Source organism: Mus musculus, chromosome 13, assembly GCF_000001635.26.
Source record: "Mus musculus strain C57BL/6J chromosome 13, GRCm38.p6 C57BL/6J".
Taxonomy (NCBI): domain Eukaryota; kingdom Metazoa; phylum Chordata; class Mammalia; order Rodentia; family Muridae; genus Mus; species Mus musculus.
The window spans coordinates 50,570,907-50,595,601 of record NC_000079.6 but is presented as its reverse complement, the minus strand read 5'-3'; the positions used below and the strand labels follow the sequence as shown (position 1 = coordinate 50,595,601).

General features: G+C 42.6%; 1 long non-coding RNA gene across 4 annotated transcripts; it reads left to right on the top strand.

Moving 5' to 3' along the window:
• Window positions 1–22,800, top strand: Gm31712. 4 transcript variants are annotated; one of them, XR_003950530.1, is made up of 6 exons: window positions 1–235; window positions 9,135–9,484; window positions 9,570–9,728; window positions 17,279–17,502; window positions 18,051–18,127; window positions 18,829–22,800. It is a non-coding gene; the product is annotated as a predicted gene, 31712 (long non-coding RNA). The 4 variants fall into 4 exon arrangements; XR_382352.3 differs by having other exon boundaries at window positions 2–235; window positions 17,279–17,491; window positions 18,886–22,800; XR_382351.2 differs by having other exon boundaries at window positions 3–235; window positions 17,279–17,491.

Here is a 24,695-nt window from a genome sequence, read left to right as displayed (position 1 = left end):
TATGACCAATCAGGAGAGTCCTGGTTCGCTAGTCAGTCTGATTGGCTAGGTTCTAGATATGTGACCAATTAGGTCATAGACCAGGAGTTACAGTTGGTGGGAGGTTGTTGAGACAGTTGGTAACTGACCTGTTATAACTGAGGTTAAGTTTTCACTCCGGGGCTACAGAGGTAGAGACAGTGTCCTCAGGCATGATTTCAGGAGAGCTGCTACTGTCTACTCCCCCAGCACCCAGGTACAGCCTAGTTTTTCTAGTCTTGCTGCTGATGTGACTCCCTAACCAGCCTTCTCATCTTGTCAGAACCACTTTAGTTGTGTTGTAGGCACTGACCCTTTCTTCCCACTGCCTGGCGATTGGAGGCCTTGGGGCTGCAGAAGATAGATGCTGAACGTCCGAGGACTCTGTGCAGCACTCCCTGGACAGTTCGGGGTGGCTGAGACAAACAGGCTCCTGCCCAGCACAAGCCCTGTGGACCATCACAGGGAAGCAGAGCCTTGCCCTCTTTCATGTACCCCTTTTATGTCCAGGTTCCTCCAAAACGGCACATTATGCATAGAAATGAGAACATACCACAGTTGTCTTTAGAGACTTGGCTTGTCACATGAAGCATTATCCTTAGTTCCACCTATTTTCTGGAAAATGACACTTTTCATTCTTTGTTTTTGTTTGTTTGTTTGTTTAAGACAGGATTTACTCTGTGTAGCCCTGTCTGTCCTGGAACTCACTCTGTAGGCTGGCCTCGAACTCAAAAATATGCCTACCTCTTCCTCCCAGGTGCTATGATTAAAGACATGTGCCACCATGCTGGGCTGACACTTTTTATTCTTAAGGCTAGGTCCTTTTTCATCTCGTACACTCTTCAAATGCTTTTATTTATGGATTCGTGTATTTCAGACTCACCTTATATTCCTGAGTGAACTGATGTTCATGAACATGAGCTTATAAATGTGTTGTTTATTGTGAAGTATCACGGACTCTCCTTAAGGTTTGTCACATCTTTCACATGAAAATGTTGGTAATAGTGTTTGGTTTACTGTAGTTTTAATTGTTTGTGTGTGTCTGCACACATGGGAAGCACAGAGGACTAGTTGTGAGGCCAGTTCTCTCATTCCATCATGTGGGCTCCAGGAACAAAACTTGGATCATCTGGTCTGGTGGTAAGCAACTCTATCCACAGAAGCAGCGAGCTTTCTGTTTGTCTGGTTTTGGTTATAGGGTAACGTTGGCTTTCTGGAACACAGTGGAAAGTGTCCCTTCCCTTTTATTTTATGGAATTATCTTAGGAACATTGGTGTTCTTTGAAAGTCTGGTAGAATTCATTTATGAATATGTCAAGCCTTGGAGTTTTGTTGATTTTTTCCAGTTAATATTTTAACTTCATTACTTGTTTTTGATCTATTCACGCAGTTTATATGTATTTTGAAATTTGTCCATTACTCCCTGTTTCACAATTGTTTGCAGTATAGATTTCCTGTATCTGTTTCAAAGATTCTTAGATATGTTCTAATGGTTCTTTTTTTCCTTTTTATGATCTATATATTGATTTGTTGTGAGTTAGTACACTGTTGCTGTCTTCAGACACACCAGAAGAGGACATCAGATCCCATTACAGGTGATTGTGAGCCACCAAGTGGTTGCTGGGAATTAAACTCTGGACCTCTGAAAGATCAGTCACTGCTCTCAAAGCCCAAGCCATCTCTCCAGCCCTGTTCTAAAGGTTGTTAGAGCCTTGCTGTATCTGCTACTGTATCACAGTCATTTGTCTCTAGTTTTACCCTGTATTTTCTCATATCCTTAGATTTGGGAATTCTTCCTCAGTTTCCTCTCTCCTTTCCAAGGACCAGGATTTTTTTTTCAATGTTCATTATTTTCTGTTTGGTTAGTCTCAACTCTCACTTTCAGCCTGTTTTATCAGCTACTGGTTTGGGGTTGTGTTTGTTGTTCTTTTCCTTTTTTTTTTTTAATTTTTTTTATTATTTAAATGCATTTTATACATCAAACATGTTAATAATATTGAGTATTTTGAGAATCAAATACAAAAACTTTGTTCAAAGTTTATATTCACAGCCTTCCATACCCTAAAATTATCATTAATGAACATCTAACACTGGCTGTATCTGAGATCCACTATCTAATATTAAATACTAAATTGTTTCAAAACATACAAAATATTCTTTAGGAATTAAGCATAGTATAAGATCATAAAATATTAAAATGAATCATTAAGAAATATATTCAAAAGCCTTCAGGTGATACCACCTGACATAGGTATTGAAAACACACTATATGTCTGTGTACAGTATCTAAGTATAAGTTTGCTTAAAAAAGATTATCAGTGTTTCTAGGAGAGAAATTATTTTATCAGTAAATATAGTTTAAATACTTTTAAATGGAAAAAACTCTTTGAAGTTAAACATTAAGAAAATGCTAATTTCAAGCACAGTGATCAAAAATTATCAATAATAATTCCATGATGTTTGTAAAACATGATTTTAATATTTTCAACTGTTAATATTCAACAAATAGAATAATTATTTTAAGATATATTTCATTATGTCTCTCTTTTCATTTCTGATATTATTAATTATGATTCTGTGTCTGTGCCCTCTGGTTTGTCTGGCTAAGAGTTTATCTATCTTGTTGATTTTTTTCAAAGAACCAGCTCCTGGTTTTGTTGATTCTTCTACAGTTCTCTTTGTTTCTTTTTGGTTGATTTCAGCCCTGAGTTTGACTATTTTCTGCCATCTACTCCTCTTGTGTGTATTTGCTTCTGTTTGTTCTAGAGCTTTCTGGTGTGCTGTCAAGCTGCTAGTGTAAGCTCTCTCCAGTTTCTTTTGGGAGGCACTCAGAGCTATGAGTTTTCCTCTTAGCACTGCTTTCATTGTGTCCCATAAGTTTGGGTATTATGTGTCTTCATTTTCATTAAATTCTAAAAGGCCTTTAAGTTTTTTTTTTTTATTTCTTCCTTGACCAAGTTATCATTGAGTTGAGTGTTGTTCAGTTTCCATGTGTATGTGTGTTTTCCATTGTTTTGTTGGTATTTTAGACCAGCCTTAGTCTGTGGTGATCTGATAGGGTGCATGGGATTATTTCACTCTTCTTGTATGTATTGAGATCTGTTTTGTGACTGATTATATGGTCAATTTAGGCGAAGGTACCATGAGGACTGAGAAGAAAGTATATTCTTTTGCTTTAGGATGAAATGTTCTATAAATATCTGTTAGATCCATTTGGTTCATAACTTGTTAGCTTCACCGTGTCTCTGTTTAGTTTGTTTCCATGATGTGTCCATTGCTGAGAGTGGGGTGTTGAAGTCTCCCACTATTACTGTAAGGGGTACAATGTGTGCTTTAAGCTTTAGTAAAGTTTCTTTTATGAATGTGAGTGCCCTTGCTTTTGTAGCATAGATGTTCAGAATGGAGAGTTCATCTCGGTAGATTTTTCCTTTGACCAGTATGAAGTGTTCTTCCTTATCTTTTTTTGATAACTTTTGGTTGAAAGTTGATTTTATTCCATATTAGAATGGCTACTCCAGCTTGTTTCTTGGAACCATTTGCTTGGAAAATTGTTTTCCAACGTTTTACTCTGAGGTATTGTCTGTCTTTGCCACTGAGATGGATTTCCTGTATGCAGCAAAATGCTGGGCTCTTTTTACATAGCCAGTCTGTTATGCTATGTATTTTATTGGGGAATTGAGTCCATTGATGTTAAGAGATAGTAAGGAAACGTGATTGTTACTTCTTGTTATTTTTGTATCTAGAGGTAGAATTATGCTTCTGTGGCTATCTTCTTTTAAGTTTGTTGAAAGATTGCTTTCTTGCTTTTTCCTAGGGTGTAGTATCCCTCCCTGTGTTGGTGTTTTTCATCTGTTATCCTTTGTAAGGCCATATCTATGGGAAGATATTGTGTAAAATTTGGTTTTGTCATGGAACATCTTGTTTTTTCCAGCTATGATAATTGACAGTTTTGCTGGATATAATAGCCTGGGCTGGAATTTGTGATTTCTTAGGGTCTGTATGACATCTGCCCAGGATCTTCTAGCTTTCATATTCTCTGGTGAGAAGTCTGGTATAATTCTGATAGGTCTGCCTTTCTATGTTACTTGACCTTTTTCCCTTACTGCTTTTAACATTCTTTCTTTGTTTAGTGCATTTGGTGTTTTGATTATTTTGTGAAAGGAGCAATTCCTTTTCTGGTCCAATCTATATGCAGTTCTATAGCATTCTTGTATGTCCATGGGCATAACTTTCTTTAGGTTAGGGAACTTGTTTTCTATAATTTTGTTGAAGTTATTACTGGCCCTTTAAGTTGGGAATCTTTGCTTTGCTCTATACCTATTATCCTTAGGTGTGGTCTTTTATTGTGTCCTGGATTTTCTGGATGTTTTGGGTTAGGATCCTTTTGGATTTTGCATTTTCTTTGACTGTTGTGTCAATAATTTCTATGGTATCTTCTGCACCTGAGATTCTCTCTTCTTGTATTCTGTTGGTGATGCTTGCATCTATGACTCCTGGTATCTGTCCTAGGTTTTCTAACTCTACGGTTGTCTTCCTTTGTGATTTCTTTATTGTTTCTATTTCCATTTTTAGATCTTGCATGGTTTTGTTAATTTCCTTCACCTGTTTGATTGTGTTTTCCTGTACTTTAAGGGATTTTTGTGTTTCCTCTTTAAGGGTTTCTAGCTGTTGTGCTGTGTTCTGCTATACTTCAAGGGAGTTATTTATGTCCTTCTTAAAGTTTTCTATCATTGTCATGAAAAGTGATTTTAGATTCAAATCTTGCTTTTCTGATGTGATGATGTATCCAGGGCTTGCTCTAGTGGGAGAATTGGGTTCTGATGCTACCAAGTAACCTTGGTTTCTGTTGCTTATGTTCTTATGCTTGCCTCCAACCAACTGGTTATCTCTAGTGCTACCTACCCTGGCTATGTCTGACTGGAGCCTGTCCTTCCTGTGATCCTGGTTGTGTCACAACTACTCAGAGGTCAGCTGTCTCTGGGACCTGTGATTGTGAAATCCTGTGATTCTGGGATCCTGTGATTGTGAGATCCTGGATGTGTCAGAGCTTCTGGGAGTCAAGCTGCTTCTGTGATCCTGTGATTCTGTGATCCTGCAATCCAGAGAATGGGTGAACCTGCAATCCTGGGGTTGTTAGAGAGCCTGGGAGTGGAGCTTCCTCTGGGTGTTGTGGGACTGACTGTGGAGTTTATGCTCAAGGTCGGCTCAGCTCATGGGCCCAAACTGGAAGGAACCTGTTCCACTGGTCAGGTGGAGTTCCTGGGTGCCTGATTCTTGCTATTCCCAGTAAATTCCAGTTTTGTGTTGTTAGTTTTCTATGACCCAGAAGTGCACTATGGGACCATCTTACCTCTCTCTTACTTTTCTATGTGGGAATTGAGAACAGTAAGGCTTCTTCCAAACCTGCTTCTCTTGTTTTTAATACCATGGTTTTCATCTCATTGTTTGTCAGCTGATATTAGGGTGGAAATTATTAAGCAGCTTGCAGGGAAGTGAGGAGAGCAGGCAGTGATGCAGCTGGACCTGGAGGTCAGGCCCTCTGAAAATGTGACCCTGTTGGGTCACCTCAGGAGCTTCAGTAAAGGCAGCTTTACATGGCTCTGCCACCTCCTCAAAGAGGTGTGGTCTGCTGTCAGGATCTTCTGAAAGGGATGAGAAAAATGACACAGAGAACAGGACTGAAACTGACAAATTAAGCTTCTGGACCATCCAAACATCATGAAGCTGCTCCACAGCAGAAATGCATCTTTATGGTGATAGAATGTACAGCAGAGGGAGATGTATTGAGCCACAGAAGGTTGACAGTTTTCAGGAGGAGCAGGCTCAGCACATCCACAGGCAGATGTGTTCAGTTCACTATGCCATGGGAACACCATTGCACACAGGGACATGAAATTGTATGTATTTGGGCTGGCCATCAAAGGTCCCTCTGGGCAATAGTTCAAGGGTGGTAGTGGTATAGTGTGTGGTGAGGTGACATCAGATTCCCAATATATTGTGTGTGGCAGAGAGGGACTCTCTAATGATCTGATCATAGCACTGTTTTGTCAGGTAGTATGGGATGGGGTGATCAACAGGACTTGATCTCCTACAGCCTTACATTAACACCCTATATACATTGTTACTTCAAGTACCTGAAGGACAATCAACATATAGATTTCTAGATATCAGTCCTGGCTAGACAGCAGCTATTTTGCTGTCTCATATACAATGCCAGGTGCCAGAACCTGTTAGGATTTCCCCAAACCACATTGCCACCAGAAATACAGGGACAGGTATCAGGGCTTGCTTGTCATTCCACCCCCTGCCATTAACCAACATATAGTGCTAGATTCACATCGTGTAGGACACCTCCTGTCCTGGCATATACCCCAGGTGTAATGCACTGTTAAATAGCACTTGTACTTGGAGGCACCAGGAATTACTGTACAACCTCCCCAGTGCCTTGAATATATTCCTAAGTATTGGGCCATGCACGACTTCCCACCAAACACCACCCTGACTGCTGGGTATTGAAGCATGCTGAACAGGTCACCAACATATGCATCACATTAGTTCTGTGTATCCGGTCCTGATCCCTGACAAACCCTCATATTGACTGATAGTCATCAGGCCCTGATGGATACTCCCTGCCACTGTACCATCAACTCACTACTCTGTCCTGGGCCCTGCTTGACAGCCTCACATTAATGAAGCTCACATGTCCTTCTCGGTGTCAGGACCCTCTTAGACATCAGCTCCAATCTGTACCTACTACAACAATAGTTATCAGGCCTTGATAGAGACTCCTGTACCCCATTCACAGACCATAATCTACTATGTCATAGGCCCTGCTGGATAAACTAGGACATCAGTCTTGATGGACATCCCCTCAAGAGTCAGTGTGTGTACAATGCCAACATGCTGTCCCCTATGCCAAGCTGTGTGGCAGTATCAATGGAATTTCTAGTAATGTCAGATAGCTAGCACTGTGTGTGGATTGGTATCCTCAGGGAAGGGGTATTTAGGAAGGCCTAGACACCTGAATGCTATGTGGGAAGGTGGCTTTAGGTGTCCACCTTGCCTGAATGGACATCCTTGCCTGAAAATAGCACTGTGTGTGTGGGCACCCAGCATTGAGTGATAAAAGCAGTGTATTTAGGGCTGTGGGAAAGGGGAAAGGTGAGTGCAACAGGACCTAGGGCCTAGCAGTTGTCTGTGATAGAGGAAGGGATGTCCTAGAGGGCTTCAAACCTCAGTGTATGTCATGTGGATGGTGGAGAGTGTCCAGAAGGATCTCAATATGGCACTATAAGTGGGGCTGCATCAGGAGATAAGCTGTAGGGCCTGATAGCTTGCTTGTGCTTTTCAGATAGCAGCAGGGAGTTGTTTTGTCCAGTAGCATCTGTCATCTGGTATAGTAAGTGGTGTAGCCACTCTGGTGTGTTGTCCTTTGAGTCCTGACACCTTAAACATTACATGGGTTCTAAATGAGTGTGTCCAACCCTGCCTGAAAATTATCATTGTATTTGGGGCAGCAGCATGGGAGAGTCGATATTATAAATATTATAAACTTATAGGTATCAGACATTGCTGACACCTCCCTCACAGATATATCATATACACTAGAAGCTATCAACTCCAGCTGCATATAACTGGGTGGATACAACCATCCATAACTCAGGACCTACTGGGCCCTGCCCCACGTAAACTGGTAGATTGCAAGTGCTGCTGGCAAGCACTTAGATCCCTATATATACTGTCATAAAACAGATGCTCAGGGAACCAAATCCTCACTATTGTGTAATGGGTTTTTATCCGACCCTGTTGGACACATTCCCTCCCTGTACCCATCACTCATAAAGATGCTGCTATGTTTCAGTCTATGCTGGTAAATCCACTCTACCTCACCCCACATACAATACTAAGTCTTATACCCTGTGAGACCACCCTACCTCACATACATTGCTAGGAATCAGACCTTGCTGCCTAACCTCCTGTGTTCACTGCTAAGATTTAGTCTTGTTAGGAATTCAACTACCAAACTCAAGGCACTGTGAAGAAACAGGACCCCTTCCTCCTGCCACCACTGTGCTTTGTATAGTGTCAGGTCCTACTGTACCTACCCAATACACAAAGTGTGGACGGACCGGACCTAGGGAGGCATGATCCCCTTTTTCCAGTCATTTCCATCTGCACACATTGCACATTTTCAAGTCATGTTGGACACTGACCTGCTATTTTCCCATAGAAATTTCTAGGTATCCAGCCTTTCCCCAGCTGCCCAGCTTGTCCCATGTACACTAGTATATCAGAGCCTATTGGTATCCCTTGATCCATGTAGCGAACTCACATCCTCTGCCAGCTCTCAGAGCACACTGGGCATCCTGATGCACACTTCCACCCTCTGCTACTTTACTGTTGTGGTTCAGGAGTTGTTATGCATCTTCTGACAACCCTGCCCTCCTTCTTTCATGGTTCATTCCTAGCAGTGTAAGGGAGGTGGGCAGCAGCAGCATGGTATCATAGCTAGCAGTGTGTTTGTTTGTGTGTGTGTGTGTGTGTGTGTGTGTGTGTGTGTGTGTGTGTGTGTGTTGGCAGGTTTGCCCTGCTAGTCCTCATATCTACTGGATCATGTTGGAAGAGGATGTATTTCACACATGACTTTTGGGCAGCGGCAAGGTGCAGCAGGTTCACATACGTGCTTGTGTCTTCAATCCTCATGCTGTGATTTCTATTCAGTAAGGGGAAGCAAACTTGCTGTCAGACACATTGAACACATGGAATATGGTAGAGCCTGCTGACATGTTTTAGACAATGTCCTAGAGAGTTAAGGTTGCAAGGAATGAATGCAGAGTTGGGTGTACTCCTTACCTTCCTGTAAAGGTGGACAGTTCTATGACCAAGTGGAGGGACACACAGTTTCTGGACTTGTCAGAAACTGATCCGTCCTTCATAATTACTCATGCATGCTCAGATTCTAAAGGAGGCCTTTGCCACCTCTCTTTGGCCAGGCCCACATGGGTGATGGCTTTTCCTGGCCCAGAATGTGTTTACAAGAGTGTTAGAGGATGCTGTTGATACTGCTGAGGGCTACTCAGGACTGCATCAGTGAGGTATTTTAACCTTTCCAACAGTCTGTTTCCTGTGTCTCTCAAGAGATGAAGGAGAAAAGGCCCATCTCTGTGGGTGTTGAACCATGGGAGCAGGGAGTATCCTGACAAGGACTGAGAGGTTAAGGAAGGAGCTAGGCTCAAGATTCAAGGGGACATATGCCTGACCACCCACCAGCCAACAATGCAACTCTGGATACAAGTGCCTGTGTCCTTCCTCCAGTTGCTGGAATTTAGCTACTAGATCTATGCTCCATCAGCTTCCAGGAGCTCCAACCATGATGTCCTGGTCATGCTGGTCAAGAACGGTTCCCTCATCCCAACCCCTGACTTGGGTTTGCAACATGTCCTGGAACCTGGACCACCAGCACCAGGTGAGCCACCCAAGGGAAATAAGCCCCTTTGGCTCCATTTGCCCATTTATTAGGCTGAATGGTCATGTCTTATCTTTTCCAGCAGATGCTGTAACAAAATTCCTGAACAGGATGTGAAAGTGTTTCAGCTGAGCCTTGAGAGGTGAACGTACCTTGGCACCTGTCCCCTGGATGGGACAACTTGAGGAAGGGCCATCCATATTCCTGTTTCCTACCCAGGACACTGCTAATGTGCATATGAGGAGTAAGTCCACCACTAACTCTCTATCCCTGAAGGGCATTCACTGTCCTGAAGTAGGCACAACTGTGTAGGCCCAGCAGGTCATGTCACTGATGCAGAAGAAAGGGAGAGAGCAGCATGGCAGATGCCTGCTGTGTGGGCTACACTGATTGTCTAAATGCAAGACAAATACCAAGGGTCCTCCTGGCAGTGAGTGAAAGAGAAACTAAGCAGAGATGAGACAAAAGAGAGGAGGAAGGTTTATTACCTGAAGGGGATGAGGAGAGCATTGGCATCCAATTTGGGAAGCCACATCCTGCTCCAGCAAGTAAAGCATGGGCACTTCACTCCATGAGCCTGTGCATATGGGTAGAAGTGTGGGTCTCTCCCTGCACATGCTCCATGCAGGAAGACACTAGTGCCCTGAGCATGCTCAGTATAGGACTTCACTAAACTCCTAAGCATGCACCACACTCCTGGGCTTATTCAATTTATGTTCATGGAGCAGATACCCTAAAAACATAAATGACAGACAAAAGAGAAGACATTACCTTATAGCAGATTCCAGATGGTGCCTTCCTTGCAGGGTGGCTAAGAATACCACTGACAATGTCTAAGGACACCACAATGGACACTGAGACTTGTTTCAGTTCCTGGGCAAAGGGCACACATGGACCCGTTTGAAGTTTGAAGCTGTTTCTTATAGACTTCATGTTCAAGTAATGTTGGGATTCTATGTACAATTCACTCAGTGTAAGCAGGAGTCACTGATCAAAACACTATAGCATTACATAGTTCCGTGTCCCTTTGGCATTCCTGCCTTATCTCCTTCCTATAAGCCAGTGGTTTTCAACCTTCCTGACTCTGCAACATTTTAATACAGTTCCTCATGATGTGGTGACACTTCAACCATAAGATTACTTCATTGCTGCCTCCAACCTGTAAATATTGTACTCTTTTGAATCATCATGTAAATATCTGATATTCAGGATATCTGATCTACAACCTCCAAAGTGGTTATGACCCTCAGGTTGAGAATTACCAGTAAAAGCATCTCTGGCTGGGATATCAGCTTGGCCCTGAAACCTGAGAGGGCCTCCCTGCCACAAGGCTCCATTTTCTCTGATGAGCCATCTACACTGCTGAAGTGTGATGGTGCAGGGATAATCCCAGGTCTACCTCCTCTTTTTCCAAAGGTGGATCCTCCATTCTTGTGGTGGACAGATTGTGTTTAGAGGACATTAACCAGCCTGAGTACTCAGGCTTTCCTTAGCTTAGACACACTGTTCTTGTGTTAAACAGGAGGCTAGTTCCAGGAAGGCGCTACAAACAAGGCCCCTGAATAGAACCTAAGCGGAAATAGTTGGGCCTGCTCAGGGCCCTCAAAACAGGACATAATAGGGGTTTCAGTCCACTGATGACCAAGATTGAATGGCAGTGCAGTGTTTGACCCCAGGTTCATCAGCTTGTGTGCAAACAGGATGCAAAAAATGGTGATGGACAGCCTCAGTACTCCTCAGGTGCTTTCTGGTTCCCCTTTCCTCCAATTAACTTTTCACCTATGGGTATATTTAGACCCTTGTGCATAGTTGTGTTATATATCTATATTTATATCTGTATCCATATCCATATCTGTATCTTTATCTGTGTCTGTATCTGTATCTATATCTATATCTACATCTATGTATATCTATCTGGTTCCTTGTTGGCAGGTCCAGGTGAGAGGAGAGAGGTCCTGCAGGGTCTCTACGGGGCTGAGGAGGATGGTTAATGTTGATGACCCAAAACAAACACACACAGCCTGGAATCTTGTTGAAACAGGAACTAAATTTTATGACATCAGCCTCTCACTTATATAAGTTCAGAACATAGGGGGATTTTTGGTGGGGTAAGATGATATAGGAGGCGGGGGAAAGGTGGTGGAGGGTATGTAGTGACTGACAGGGCCAATGGCATAGCTCTACATCAGCAATGGTAGGCCAGAGGCAACACCAAAGAGGTCTTGCTGAGTCATTCCTATTTGGAATGACTGAGACAGGCCTCAAAACTCGAGCCAGGTTCGGGGTTGGTCCTCAAGGCCCAAACCAGGGCCAAAATGGGGCCCAACAATATATATGACATTATATAACAGACTTAATTCATGGTCAAATGTGCTTTCAAGAGGACAGCCCTGTCCTTCATGTGCCCACTCTGAGGGAGGCCCAGGAATAGGGTACAGTGACAGGAGAGGTGTGAGTTCATTCTGCTATGTCCACTTGTTTTGTTTTTTTTTATTTTTATTAGATATTTTCTTTATTTGGATTTCAAATTTTATCCCCTTTCTTCATTTCCCCTCCGAAAACCCCTCTATCCTATCTTCCCCCCACCCTCCCCACTCACTAAATCCACCTACTCCTGCTTGTCTGTCCTGGCATTCTGGTATACTGGGGCATCAAGCTGTCACAGGATCAAGGGCCTCTCCTCTCATTGATGTCCCACAAGGCCATCCTCTACTACATAGGTAGCTGGAGCCATGGGTACCCTTTGGTTGATGGTTTAGTCCCTGGGAGTTCTGGTGGTACTGGTTGGTTCATATTGTTGTTTCTCCTATGGGCCTGCAAACCCCTTTAGCTCTATTGGTCCTTTTTCTACCTCCTCCACTGGGGACCCTGTGCTCAGTCCAGTGGATGGCTGTGAGCATTCACTTCTTTGTCAGGCACTAGCAGATCCTCTCAGAAGACAGCTATATCAGGGTCCTGTCAGCAAGCACTCGTTGAAATCCACTATAGTGTCTGGCTTTAGTGACTGTATATGGGATGGGTCCCCAGTGGGACAATCTCTGAATGGCCTTTCCTTCAGTTTCTTTTCTATGCTTTGTCTCAGTATCTCCTCCCACTGGTATTTTGATCCCCTTCTAAGAAGGATTGAAGTATCCACACTTTGGTCTTCCTTGTTCTTGAGCTTCATGTGATTTGTGGATTGTATCTTGGGTATTATGAATTCTGGGGTAATATCCACCTATCAGTGATTACATACTGCCATGGACCACCCCAGCTGTGTATGGGGGTCCCTCAGATGTGGGTTATCAAGGCCACATGGGTAAGGATTAGGTGGTGACAAACAGAAACAAACACAGAGGCAGTTTGAATCTGAGCATACTTTGTAGCTCTTTAGCAGGGAATTTTATACATTAAAAACCAAACATTACATCTCTTAAAAACTGTATCAAGTGAAAAAATCACAAATACCAAAAACATCATTTGGAATATTATAGCACAAAGATATCTCTTAGAAACTGTATCCAGTGAAACAATCACAAACAGAACAAGTAATATCATTATTAATTTCAATCATCAAACTATAACAATTCTAAAAGGATGTATTCAATGGGGGAGGTCGTCCAAGGCTAGTGGCATATTTCCATGAGCAGGTTAAGAAATCTTTAAATCTTTAAATCTTTAAATGTCAGTGCCCTTTACTGCTGAGCTAACCCTCCAGCCCTATATGGTCAATTATTATTTAACATCTAACCCATGATTTTTTATAAATCTTCAATGCATAAATTTAAAATATTTTAATTCTTTCTAATGAAGGCTTTTTTTTTTTTTTTACCATATACCAAAATCCACCTCTGATGACACTTGAGTAGCCATGTGAAATTTTATTGTTCGGAAAGATTTATTTTTATTTTATTTTTTCTCTTAATTTTTAAAAAAGCAATTCACAGAACAAACAGATATTCTCTTATTTTAAGTAGAAATCAAGAGATAAGATTGACAAAGAATCAAGACACTGAGTCCTGGAACTTTCATAGAGAGGAGGTTTGTAAGAATGATGAGCTTCTAAGTTGGATGCTTTACAACCTAGTCATGAACAGTCCATGAAGAGAAAAGGTATTGGGCAGAATGAGAAGTGATCTCTAATAAATGATAATTATTAGGAGAGCTATCAGAACTGAAAAATATATGTACATTATAGAAATCTTGCTTACTGTTATGTACAGTGTATGATAGGATATTGAGTGGAATTTATTTTATATCTTTTATTAGGTATTTTCTTCATTTAAATTTCAAATGCTATCCCAAAAGTCCCCCATACCACCCCGCTCACTCCATAACCCACCGACTCCCTCTTCCTGGCCCTGGCATTCCCCTGTACTTGGGCATATAAAGCTGGCAAGACCAAGGGGCCTCGCTTCCCAATGATGGCCGACCAGGCCATCTTCTGCTACATATGCAGCTAGAGACAGGAGGTCTGGGGTTAGTTCATATTGTTGTTCCACCTTTTGGGTTGCAGACCCCTTTAGCTCCTTGAATACTTTCTCTAGCTCCTCCATTGGGGGCCCTGTGTTTCATCCAATAGCTGACTGTGAGCATTCACTTCTGTGTTTGCCAGGCATTGGCAGCGCCTCACAAGAGACAGCTATATCAGGGTCCTTTCAGCAAAATCTTGCTGGTGTATGCAATGGTGTCAGCGTTTGGAGGCTGATTATGGGATGGATCCCCGGGTATGGCAGTCTCTAGATGGTCCAGGCTTTTGTCTCAGCTCTAAACTTTGTCTCTGTAACTCCTTCCATGGGTGTTTTGTTCCCAATTCTAAGAAGAGGCAAAGTGTCCAGACATTGGTCTTCATTCTTCTTCAGTTTCATGTCTTTTGCAAATTGTTATCTTGTATCTTGGGTATTCTAAGATTCTGGGCTAATATCCACTTATCAGTGAGTACATATCATGTGAGTTCTTTTGTGATTGTGTTACCTCACTCAGGATGATGCCCTCCAGGTTCATTCATTTGCCTAGGAATTTCATAAATTCATTGTTTTTAATAGCTAAGTAGTACTCCATTATGTAAATGTACCACATTTTCTGTATCCATTCCTCTGTTGAGGGGCATCTGGGTTCTTTCCAGCTTCTGGCTATTATAAATAAGGCTGCTATGAACATAGTGGAGCATGTGTCCTTCTTACCGGTTGGAACATCTTCTGGATATATGCCCAGGAGAGGTATTGCAGGATCCTCCAGTAGTACTATGTCCAATTTTCTGAGGAACCACTAGACTGATTTCCAGAGTGGTTGTACAAGCTTGCAATCCCACCAACAATGGAGGAGTGTTCCTCTTTCTCCACATCCTTGCCAGCATCTGCTGTCACTTGAATTTTTTATCTTAGCCATTCTGACTAATATTATTTGGGGATTTGATGTTAGGAGGGTGGGGTATCTAACAAATCCTGATAGATGACAGTGTAGTAGAGATGGTGGTCTACCAGGATATCTTATAACTTGAGTATGGGTGAGCTCAGGGCTGTGTGTGTCTTCCTGAGACATTTACCTAGTCACATATTCTGACCTTGGGAACCCTGGGACCTCAGTGCCAATGATCTTTTAGTGGTTAGGATCACCCAGGCCATCATGAGATTATCAGGGTTTCTCTGTGACCCACACAGCAGGAGGCTGTCAGTCTTTGTGGTGAAGAGCAAAGGTCCTTTAAACTTCATCCATTCAGGACCAAAGTTTTCAATTGAGAACATTTTCACAGGACCTAAACTGTGTCTCTACTTGCAATACTGATGTGTCCATCAATATTTACTTCAAATAATCCTTCATTTGTTTGAAAACAGTATTGTGTGAATATTGCTGTAGTATTTGTTAAAGATGAAAACCATCTTCACACAAGAGAGATGCATACTCTGATTCATTTTTACATAAATAATGAAATGTTGGATGAATGTTTGACAAGGATCCTTGATACCTACAAGTTTATAGATGGTGAGGCTATGCTGGTATCCAGTCAGGGTCTGAGGCTGTGCCAGGCATGGTCTGATACCTTTTAGTATATCCATGGTGGCAGTGAGTGGCAGCTGAGATTTAGGGTTTTATAGTAGGATGGCACTTGTGGTAGAAGGGTGTCCAGTAGGGCCTGATACCTTGAATTATATGTAGGTTGTCAGCTGACGGAGTTGTCTAGGAGGCCTGACACCTGTAAGTTTAAAAATGATGGCAAAAATGCTAAGTCTAGTTAGTATGGCTTAAAAATAAATATTTTGCTGCCAGTGTTGTAGGGACCCTGTTCAAGAAAACCTTGCTCCTATCACAGTATGCTGGGTAGAGTCCAATAGGGCAAGGTAACATTGTATGGAGGGTTGATGAAGGTTGTCCAAGAGAGCCCAGTGCATAACAATGTGTATGTTGTGGCAGAGACAGGGGAAGTATCCAGGAGGACCTGATTCCTAGCAGTCTTTGTGTGTGTGTGTGTGTGTGTGTGTACTGCTGTCATGTAACCTAATGTGTACCTGAAACATGGCAGAGGACTACCATCATGGGAAAACACATAAGAGTAAATGTTGGTTAGGGATGAAGGAGGGAGAAGACCTGATAGCAAGAGGTATGTTTGAATTTCCAGAGTCTAGGGATAGTGAGCCCAGCAAGGCCAGCCAAACACTTGTGGCTTTGGCTTTAACAGAGGGGCATATCTTGCGAGGTCTGCTTCTAACAGTGCTTGTGGTTAAGAGTACTACATGACCTGATACCTAGATGTGTATATGTGGCCATAACCCCCACTGTTCAGTTGGGCATGATGCTTAGTGATCTACGTGGGGTGCAAGAAGAACATTTGTGTAGAAGGCTCTAATATCCAGCATTGTATTTGAAATGACAGCCTGGGAGTGTTTTCCAACAAAGCCTGATTTGTAAAAATTTTGGTTGGAGGGCAGTACATGGCCGACCTTTAGTAGTACATGGGAGTCCAGTGTAGTTTGGGTGGCAAAGGTGAGGCGCTAAAATCAATGACCATATGTTTGGTTTGTTAGAGGGCATAGATCACTGGAGACTAGCACATCGTTGTGTATGTACGGCTCTAGAGTATTGTGCAACCCATCCTTACACTTAGACCCCATGGTGATGGACAGCATGGAGGGGGTGTCAGTCAGGGGATGATTTCCAGCAGGGGTTGTGGTGGTGATGGGGTCTGCTAGAGGGTATGACACCCTCTTGGGACTTTACTGGAGTAGCATTTCTGTGCACTGTGTGTAGGTTATCTCTGTCCTCCTTACTAGCCTAAGGCATTCTCTGGCTTTAATAAAGAGCTGCAAGCCTATATCTGTGCAGAGTAGAGAAGTTGGAACTTACGGGATGAGAGAGGAACTGTGGGAAGAAATCTGAGGTGGGAGGGATTTTCCAACCAGAAATGCAGGAAGTCAGATGTACTGAACATGAGGGTATGAGACATGTGAGAAATGTGAATTAGAATAAATGGGTTAATGAAGTTATACATGCTTGTTGTGGGGTAGCAAGCTAAGGCCCAAGCTACAATAAACAAATATAAGTTTCTGTGTCATTATTCAGTAGCTAGAGGTTTGAGAGTCCAGTGATAGTTCTGCGAAGAGTTCAGCAATTATCAGTGAGTGTAGGTTCAGGGGTGGCTTGCCACGCATCAGTGCCTGTTGAGTGTTTTCAAAAGCAATGTGGTTATACTAGGGCTGTTCATTAGCAGTGCCTGCAGAATGTGTAGAAGACCAGAGGGTCTGATAGCTAGTTGCTTATGTGAGGTGTGAGGTGTGTAACAATATTCTATATCCAACTTTTTTTTTTTTTGGATTGCAGGGGGGACAAGCTGAACCTGATATGTTTCGTACTCAACACAGCACATCAATCATATACTGCTATGTAACAGGCCCTCCTGGATGCCATCAGCCTGGCACTGCTTTACTACACTGTTAAGAGTCCCTGTCTGTGACATGGAGGCATGTCAGTACCTGGTACTGATATGGAGGTGTCCATGAGAGTCTGATGAAACACCTGGCTGCCCCCAGTGATGTGTGTAATAGGTCCTGATTTCTAATAAATTCTATGGGTGGGGCATATGGATGCTTAGGATAGTATATGCTGCTACAAGATGGCAGGGCACATAAGACTGAGATGATTTAGCCTGCATACAAAGCAGGAGTTTTGCATCTAATGTTCATTAATTGGGAAAGGGGGTTTGCAGGGGCAGTATGGGGTAGTTAGCAATTTTCTCTAGATAATGTTTTTGAAAGTGTGAGCTCTGTTGTGCATTTTTGCAAACACCAGTTTTCAGTGGTGGGGTCAGCTGTATTTCCCCTGCAATCCTTAAACAGCTGGCTTCCTGGACATGTGAGCTCAGTTTATGGAACATGCTTTCAAGGAGATTCTTTTAAGAATCATGTACTTTGCCAGGAAGTGTGGCCCAGGCCTTTAATCCCAGCACTTGGGAGGCAGAGGAAGGCAGATTTCTGAATTCAAGGCCAGCCTGGTCTACAGAGTGAGGTCCAGGACAGCCAGGGCTATACAGAGAAACCCTGCCTTGAAAAACAAAACAACAAAAAAGAATCATATGCCTTCTTTTTTCTCTCAGGAGAGTGGAATGAAGTCAACCTCTGCTTTATTCTCACATTCTATGAGTCTGGACATCATGAACGAGGATGTTGGGAGGTGAGAGCTGGCCTGGCTGGAGCATTCTGCCATAGACGGGATTCGAGAAACAGCATTCCTGGGACTTGTTTGCTGACTAGTAACTAAAAAAGACCAGGAGTCTCTTTGATAAGTGGTGGGTGCTGTCCTTGGGTGCATTCAGGGAGAGGAGCTTGCAGAGAGGTTGTTTATATGGGAAGCATGAAGGACAGCCACTACACCCTGTTGTCAGCTGCTCTGCTAGATGTGGTGGCCTACACAGCTGATGCAGCAGGCTATGGGCTCATACAAATGCTGATTATTTCTGTCTCTAAATTGGTGTCAAACACTATTCCTATTCCCTGCAAGCCCGAGTTTATTGTAACTGGCATGGGAAGAGGACAGGCCTTAATTGCCTGTCCATCATCTTCATGAGCAGAGGCCTGGGAAGTCCAGCTGGGAGGTGCAGTGTTGCCAGGCTGTCAGCCATGCTTAAAGTGTACTAGTGTAGGGATCACCATGCCTCTGGTCACTCTCACCTCATGTCTTCTGGACCTGAAAGCTGGCATATCTCTGTGTAAACTGCAGCTCTCAGCCCTGGGTTGGCAGGGTCCCACTGTCGTGTGCTTGGCATGAGCATCAATGCTCTGGAAGAGGCTGCTCTTTGTTCCTCTGCCATATTTATCGAAAGCAACCAGGTTCAGGGAAGGGGAAGCACTCACCCAGGGTCTCTTAAATTCCAGGTCTGTATCTAGCCTCCTGTAGCAGACTCATCTCCCTCCTGACTTCTTCATCTAAAGGTGTGTCTGTGGATTCGAATGCAGTCTTCCGTGCTGGTGATGCCAGGTGTGCCAGAGATTTGCTTGCCAAGGGACCAGGAGCCTCTGCTCTTACATGTTGCAAAATACTACTGTACACCAGCATCCAGGTGCTATTGCTTCCAGGTTCATGTCTCCTGATGAATCCCAGGCTTTTGCATACAAGTAAAGAATTCATATTTCTCTCAACAATTAACTAAAGAGGAGTAGAGGAAGAACCAGGTCTCCTAGTAATCCCCACTTCTCAACATAGACACATTTGACACCTATTCTCTGCTATGAACGAAGGCAGGCTGACACTGATGGTCTGGAGATCCCACACTCAGAGCCCCAGGCTATGAGTCAGGCCTGTTAGAGACTCTTTCCTCAGAGTCCACAGACCAGGAGGTGCCTGGGAAGGAATTTTATCTAAGTATCTTTCTGGGTACCTAAAAACCAGGGCAAGGCTTTTGAAAACAGACTTTGATTACCTTGTGTGATCCCAGGTTTATATGTAGATATAAGAAACTCCTGAGGACATAGTGACAGGTCCTGCTGCACTGGCTAGTGCATACACATTAAGTCTACTGTGTACCCAGGCCTGAGGGTCAGACAGAAAGTTATGCCAGCCTGAAGGGAGTTCCAGATGCCTCCCACATAGGAACAAAATGTTTATTGCTCCTGAGAAGTGCCATTGCATCTTGGAATCTTGAATTATGCAGTGTGCGTGTGTGAATGTGCATGTGGTTTTGTGTGTGTGTGTGTGTGTGTGTGTGTGTGTGTGTGTGTGTAAAACACTTTAGCTCTTTCACAGCATTATCTCAGGGGACAGTGTGTCTGACATTTTTAATTACCCTGGTGGTGAGGATTTTTGGAGAACTTTGTTCTGTACAGTTTTTTGGTTTCTGTCCCTTTTTTGGTGGGGGAGGTGCTCTAGGGTTGTTTTCAATGGAGGAACAGACTTTGTTTGCCCTGAGGTTCATGTACACTGTCCTTTATGTTCTGTGAACCCACATGGTTATGGAACAACCTCCCAAAGAGTTGGGCTGAAAGGAGCTACCACTAAGAGGAAAAAAGATGAGCATCCACACCAGGCTTGCTAGTGAGGTGGGTCCCTCACCATGCCTTCTCATCTTGTCTGAATCAATTAGGTCGGGTCCTAGGCATTGAGTCTCTCTCCCCGCTGATTGGTTAATGGATGTTTTGGGGCTGCAAGAGTCTGGATTCTGAAGCTCCCAGGACCCTGTGCAGCACTCCCTGGACAGTCGGTAGTGACTGAGACAACCAGACCCCAGGCCAGCACATGCCCTATGGAACACACTAGAGAAGCAGAACTCTCCCCTCTTTCATGTCCTCTTGTTTCCAGGCTCCACCAAACATGCACATTCTGCATAGGAGAGAAAACACAGCACATTTGTCTTTAAGGACTTGGCTTGTCACATGGAGCAGGATCTGTACTTCCACCTACTTTCTGGAAAAGGACAAAAGGACATTCTTAAGGCTACACACTTTTTTTGGTCTTGATTATGCTTCATATGTTTTTAATTTAAGGATCTGTGTATTTAAGACTCATTCCATATTCATGAATGATCTTGATCATGAATATGATTTTTTAAATGTGTGTTGAACTATCGTGAAGTATCAAGCAGTCTTGTTAGGTTTTCACATTTTTACATGGAAATTTTGACATAATATTTGGTTATTGTAGTTTTAATTGCATATGTGTGTCTGCACACATGTGAAAATCAGAGGACAAATTGTGAGGACAGATCTCTCAATCCATCATGTGGGCATGAGAAATAAAACTTGGGTCATCAGGTCTGGTGGTAACCAACTCTATCCATTAAAGAACCAGCACCTATTTTCACTTTATCTGATTTTGGTTACAGCGTAACGTTGGCTTTCTGGGACACATTGGGAAGTGTCTCTTCCCTTCCATTTTATGGAATTATTTTAGGAACTTTGGTGTTCTTTAAACACCTGGGAGTTTTCATTCAAGAATATTTGTGGTCTTGGGCACTTTGTTGATTTGTATTTGTTTATTAATATTTCTTCATTGCCTTTTACTGATCTATTCAGGCATTTTATATGTAGTTGGAAATTTATCCATTTCTACCTCATTCACATGGGATTGTGTCATAAGTTTGCTCTATCTATTCTATAGATTCTTAGATCTGTTCTAATGGTTCTTAAAGCCTTATTGTATCTGCTATAGTATTTCTTCCAAGTATCTAGAGTTTTGTTCTCTATCATCTCATTTTAGTTGTAGTAATTCTTCCTCAGTTTCACATGATTTTCCAAGGACCATGCAATTTTTTCATTGTTCATTTTGGTCTGTTTGGTTAGGTTCTGCTACTGCTTTAGGGTATTGTGTTTTGTTTTGTTTTTGCTGTTATTTTTCTATGAATCTGAAGTGCACCGTGGAACCATCTCAACTCCCTCTCACTTTTCCAAGTGTGAAATGAGAGCAGTAAATCTTGTTTCCTGACCTGTTTCTCTTGCATAAAATATCATGGTTTTCATCTCAGGGTTTTGTCATCTGGTGTTAGGATGGAAATTGTCAAGCAACATTCAAGCAAATATACAGAGCAGGCAACAATGAAGCTAACATGTAGACCAGGTCCTCCAAAAGTGTGCCCCTTTCAGATCATCTCATTTTCATGACCCTTGATGAAAGCTACTTTCCTCAGCTGTGCCATCTCAACAAGGATGTGTGGGCCACTTTCAGAATCCAGGAAAGGGATACGAAAAATGACTCAGGCAACCTGACTGAGATAGGCATCCAAATATAATGAAGCTGTTCCACATACTCCAAACCAGAAACCATATCTTTATGGTGCTGGAACAGGCTGCCGAGGGAGATCTGGTGAACCACACTGAGAAGGAAGGTTGTGTACAGTTGGAACAGTCATGGCACTTCCTCGCACAGATGATGTGTTCTGTTCACTAACCAATGAGAACAGCGTTGCACACAGCAACATCACATTGTGTGAATTTGCCCTGGATAATAAGTGTCCTGCGGAGAGAAGTTCAAGTACTGTGGTGGGATAGTGTGGTATGGTGAGGCCAGATTACCAGCATATTATGTGTGGCAGGGAAGAGCTTGCTAGCTGGAACTGATCATAGCACTCTGTTGGCAGGTGAAGTTGCACTTGGTATGCAACAGGGCCTAATAACCCAGAGACTTATGTATGTATAGAGCATGTACCTCCCTCCCTGTTAACACCCTGTAGATATTTGCTAGCTCAAGACATGTAGGACACTCAATAGATTTCTAGATAAAAGTCCTGCCTTGACAGCATCTCTTCTACTGTGGCATGTACAATGCCAGGTACCAGAACCTGCTAGACAACCCCCTGATGACAGTGTCACCTGAAATACAGGGATAGGTATAGGGTCCTGCTGGACATTCCTCCTCTTGTAATGACCCACATATCATGGTAGAGTAAGGTCCTGCTAGACACCTCCTGCCCTGACATATTAAAAGAAGTAAAAGTTTATGAGATTGGGTGTCAATAGTATTTCTTCCCCTGGGGAGACTTAATATCTACCCTCCTTCCTCAGCTCCCAGTGACACATGCAGCAGGATCCACTCTGGGAACCAATGAGTGTATAGGGTTCACTTAAAGAGCTTAGGTTGGTGGTTACCCACAGAGGTGTGGGTGTTTCTTCCTGCAAAAATGGACCAGAAAAGTTAGTACCCAGTGAGTTTGATGTCTTCTACATACATGCATGCAAGTTGGAGGTCCCCTCCCAGAGTCTTCTCTGGGATATACACTTCAGACCCTCTGCAAGGCCATGTGCAACTAGGGAGGAGTTGCATACAACATGAATGGGTAGCAGTAAGGACTTCCTTTCTGGTTTGCAGATTCACCTCATGTATTTGTACACCAATCTGTTAGAAGGAAATAAAGAAAAGGTATACACACACACACACACACACACACACACAGACACACACACACCACACAATACACATACACAAATACACCTATCATACAAATACTATACATAGATGACAGAGCACATAGAAGTTCTTCTCTATTTCTATGTACAAGGGTTTCACTGCAATGCTTTTGACCCAGTTTCGTCCCAAAGCCCATAACACACTAGGGAATAGAGTTTCAGTGAGAAGTGGGCTGGAAGTGGATAGGACATGTCCATCCCAACAGCAGATCTTATAGGAAAATTGCAAAGAGGAAAGCTCTGAGAAGTGAGCAAATTAGCTGGTTAGCTGTTCAATACGCAGAAGTCAGTTTTTTTTCTATATAGCAGAGAGAACTCTTAGTTAATGTTATTTGAAAATAGATGTACTTTCCAAAGCATTGTTTGTTTTGTTTTGTTTGTAAGTTTTTCATACAATATTTTATTCATATTCTTTCACTTCCTACTCCTTTTCCCAGAATTCTCCCTCACTACACATTTACTTATATATTTTTACCTTATGGAACACAAAACAAATCCACATAAATTATGGTGGTCTAGTGTTCATAATTCTAAAACAAAAGTTGCATTTAGAAAAATATATGATGCAAGTTGGAAACCCTAGAAAGTTTTACAATATTATGAAAAGATACATTTAATAGTTCTAAACTTAGAGCTAGCATGAGCCAGGTGTTGTGGCACACGCCTTTAATCCCAGAAATCAGGAAGCAGAGGCTGGTGGATTTCTGAGTTCGAGGCCAGGCTCAACAAAGTGAGTTCCAGGACAACCAAAAAAAAAAAAGTTCTAAACTTAAAATAGTAACATCATGTTCATCTTCAAAAAGAATCAATTTTGGTGCTGGAGAGATGGCTCAGTGGTTAAGAGCACTGACTTCTCTTCCAAAGGTCCTGAGTTAAAATCCCGGCAACCACATGGTGGCTCAGAACAACTCCATGACAGATCTGATGCCCTCTTCTGGAGTGCCTGAAGACAACTACATTATACTAACATATAAAAACAGAAATCTTTGAAAAAAAATCAGTTTTTTAGTCATACTGGTTATCATAAGTGATACACACTGTAATGTAATGAAAACAAGAATTCAGTATACTATTAAATGATTCAAAATGATCATGATAAATTTTAAGTTTTTTTTTCTTCTTAGAAATTGACAGATATGCAAAAATAAAGGGGAAAATGAAATTCTTTTGAAGAATGAACTAGTTAAAGTCATTTCTTACAATATTAGGACATATGGGACTGGAGAGGTGGCTCAGTAGTTAAAAGCACAGGCTGCCTTGGACAGGACTAAGGTTCAACTACCTGCACTCACATGGTGGTACACAGCCACCTGTAACTCAATATACAGGGGAAAGTTCTTTGAATAGGATAATTTCCTGCAAAGATATACAACCAATGAAGGGCTCACAGCCAAAATATATGCTCCTCTAAACTGCAGAGAAAGACTACTAGTAAATTGGGAGAGTGCTCAAGGCTCAGCATATGTAATAAATCACAAATATAAACAGTCCTCAAACATACTAAAAGTTTCTAACCCCACTGGCTAATACTAGTTACTGAAGTGAGTGGACTTGGGAAAACAGGCTTCAAAGGACCAGAGACTAAGCCAAGCTGTGTGCCAGAGGAAGCCCCTGTACTCCTGAGCTGGAGCCCAAGAGTACACAAGCTGTTAATACCAACATGCATGGAGGAACCTTCCCCTCATCCATCACTGTAGGACAGAAACAGCTCTGCTCAAAAGCAGGAATGTGAACCAAGGATCACTTCCTTTCTGGGCAGGAGCCATGAGCACAGAAGAATGAGCATGAGAAAGAAAAAGATTCTTTGTAGGAAAAACCCAAGTTTATTACCAGGAGACACGGGGGAA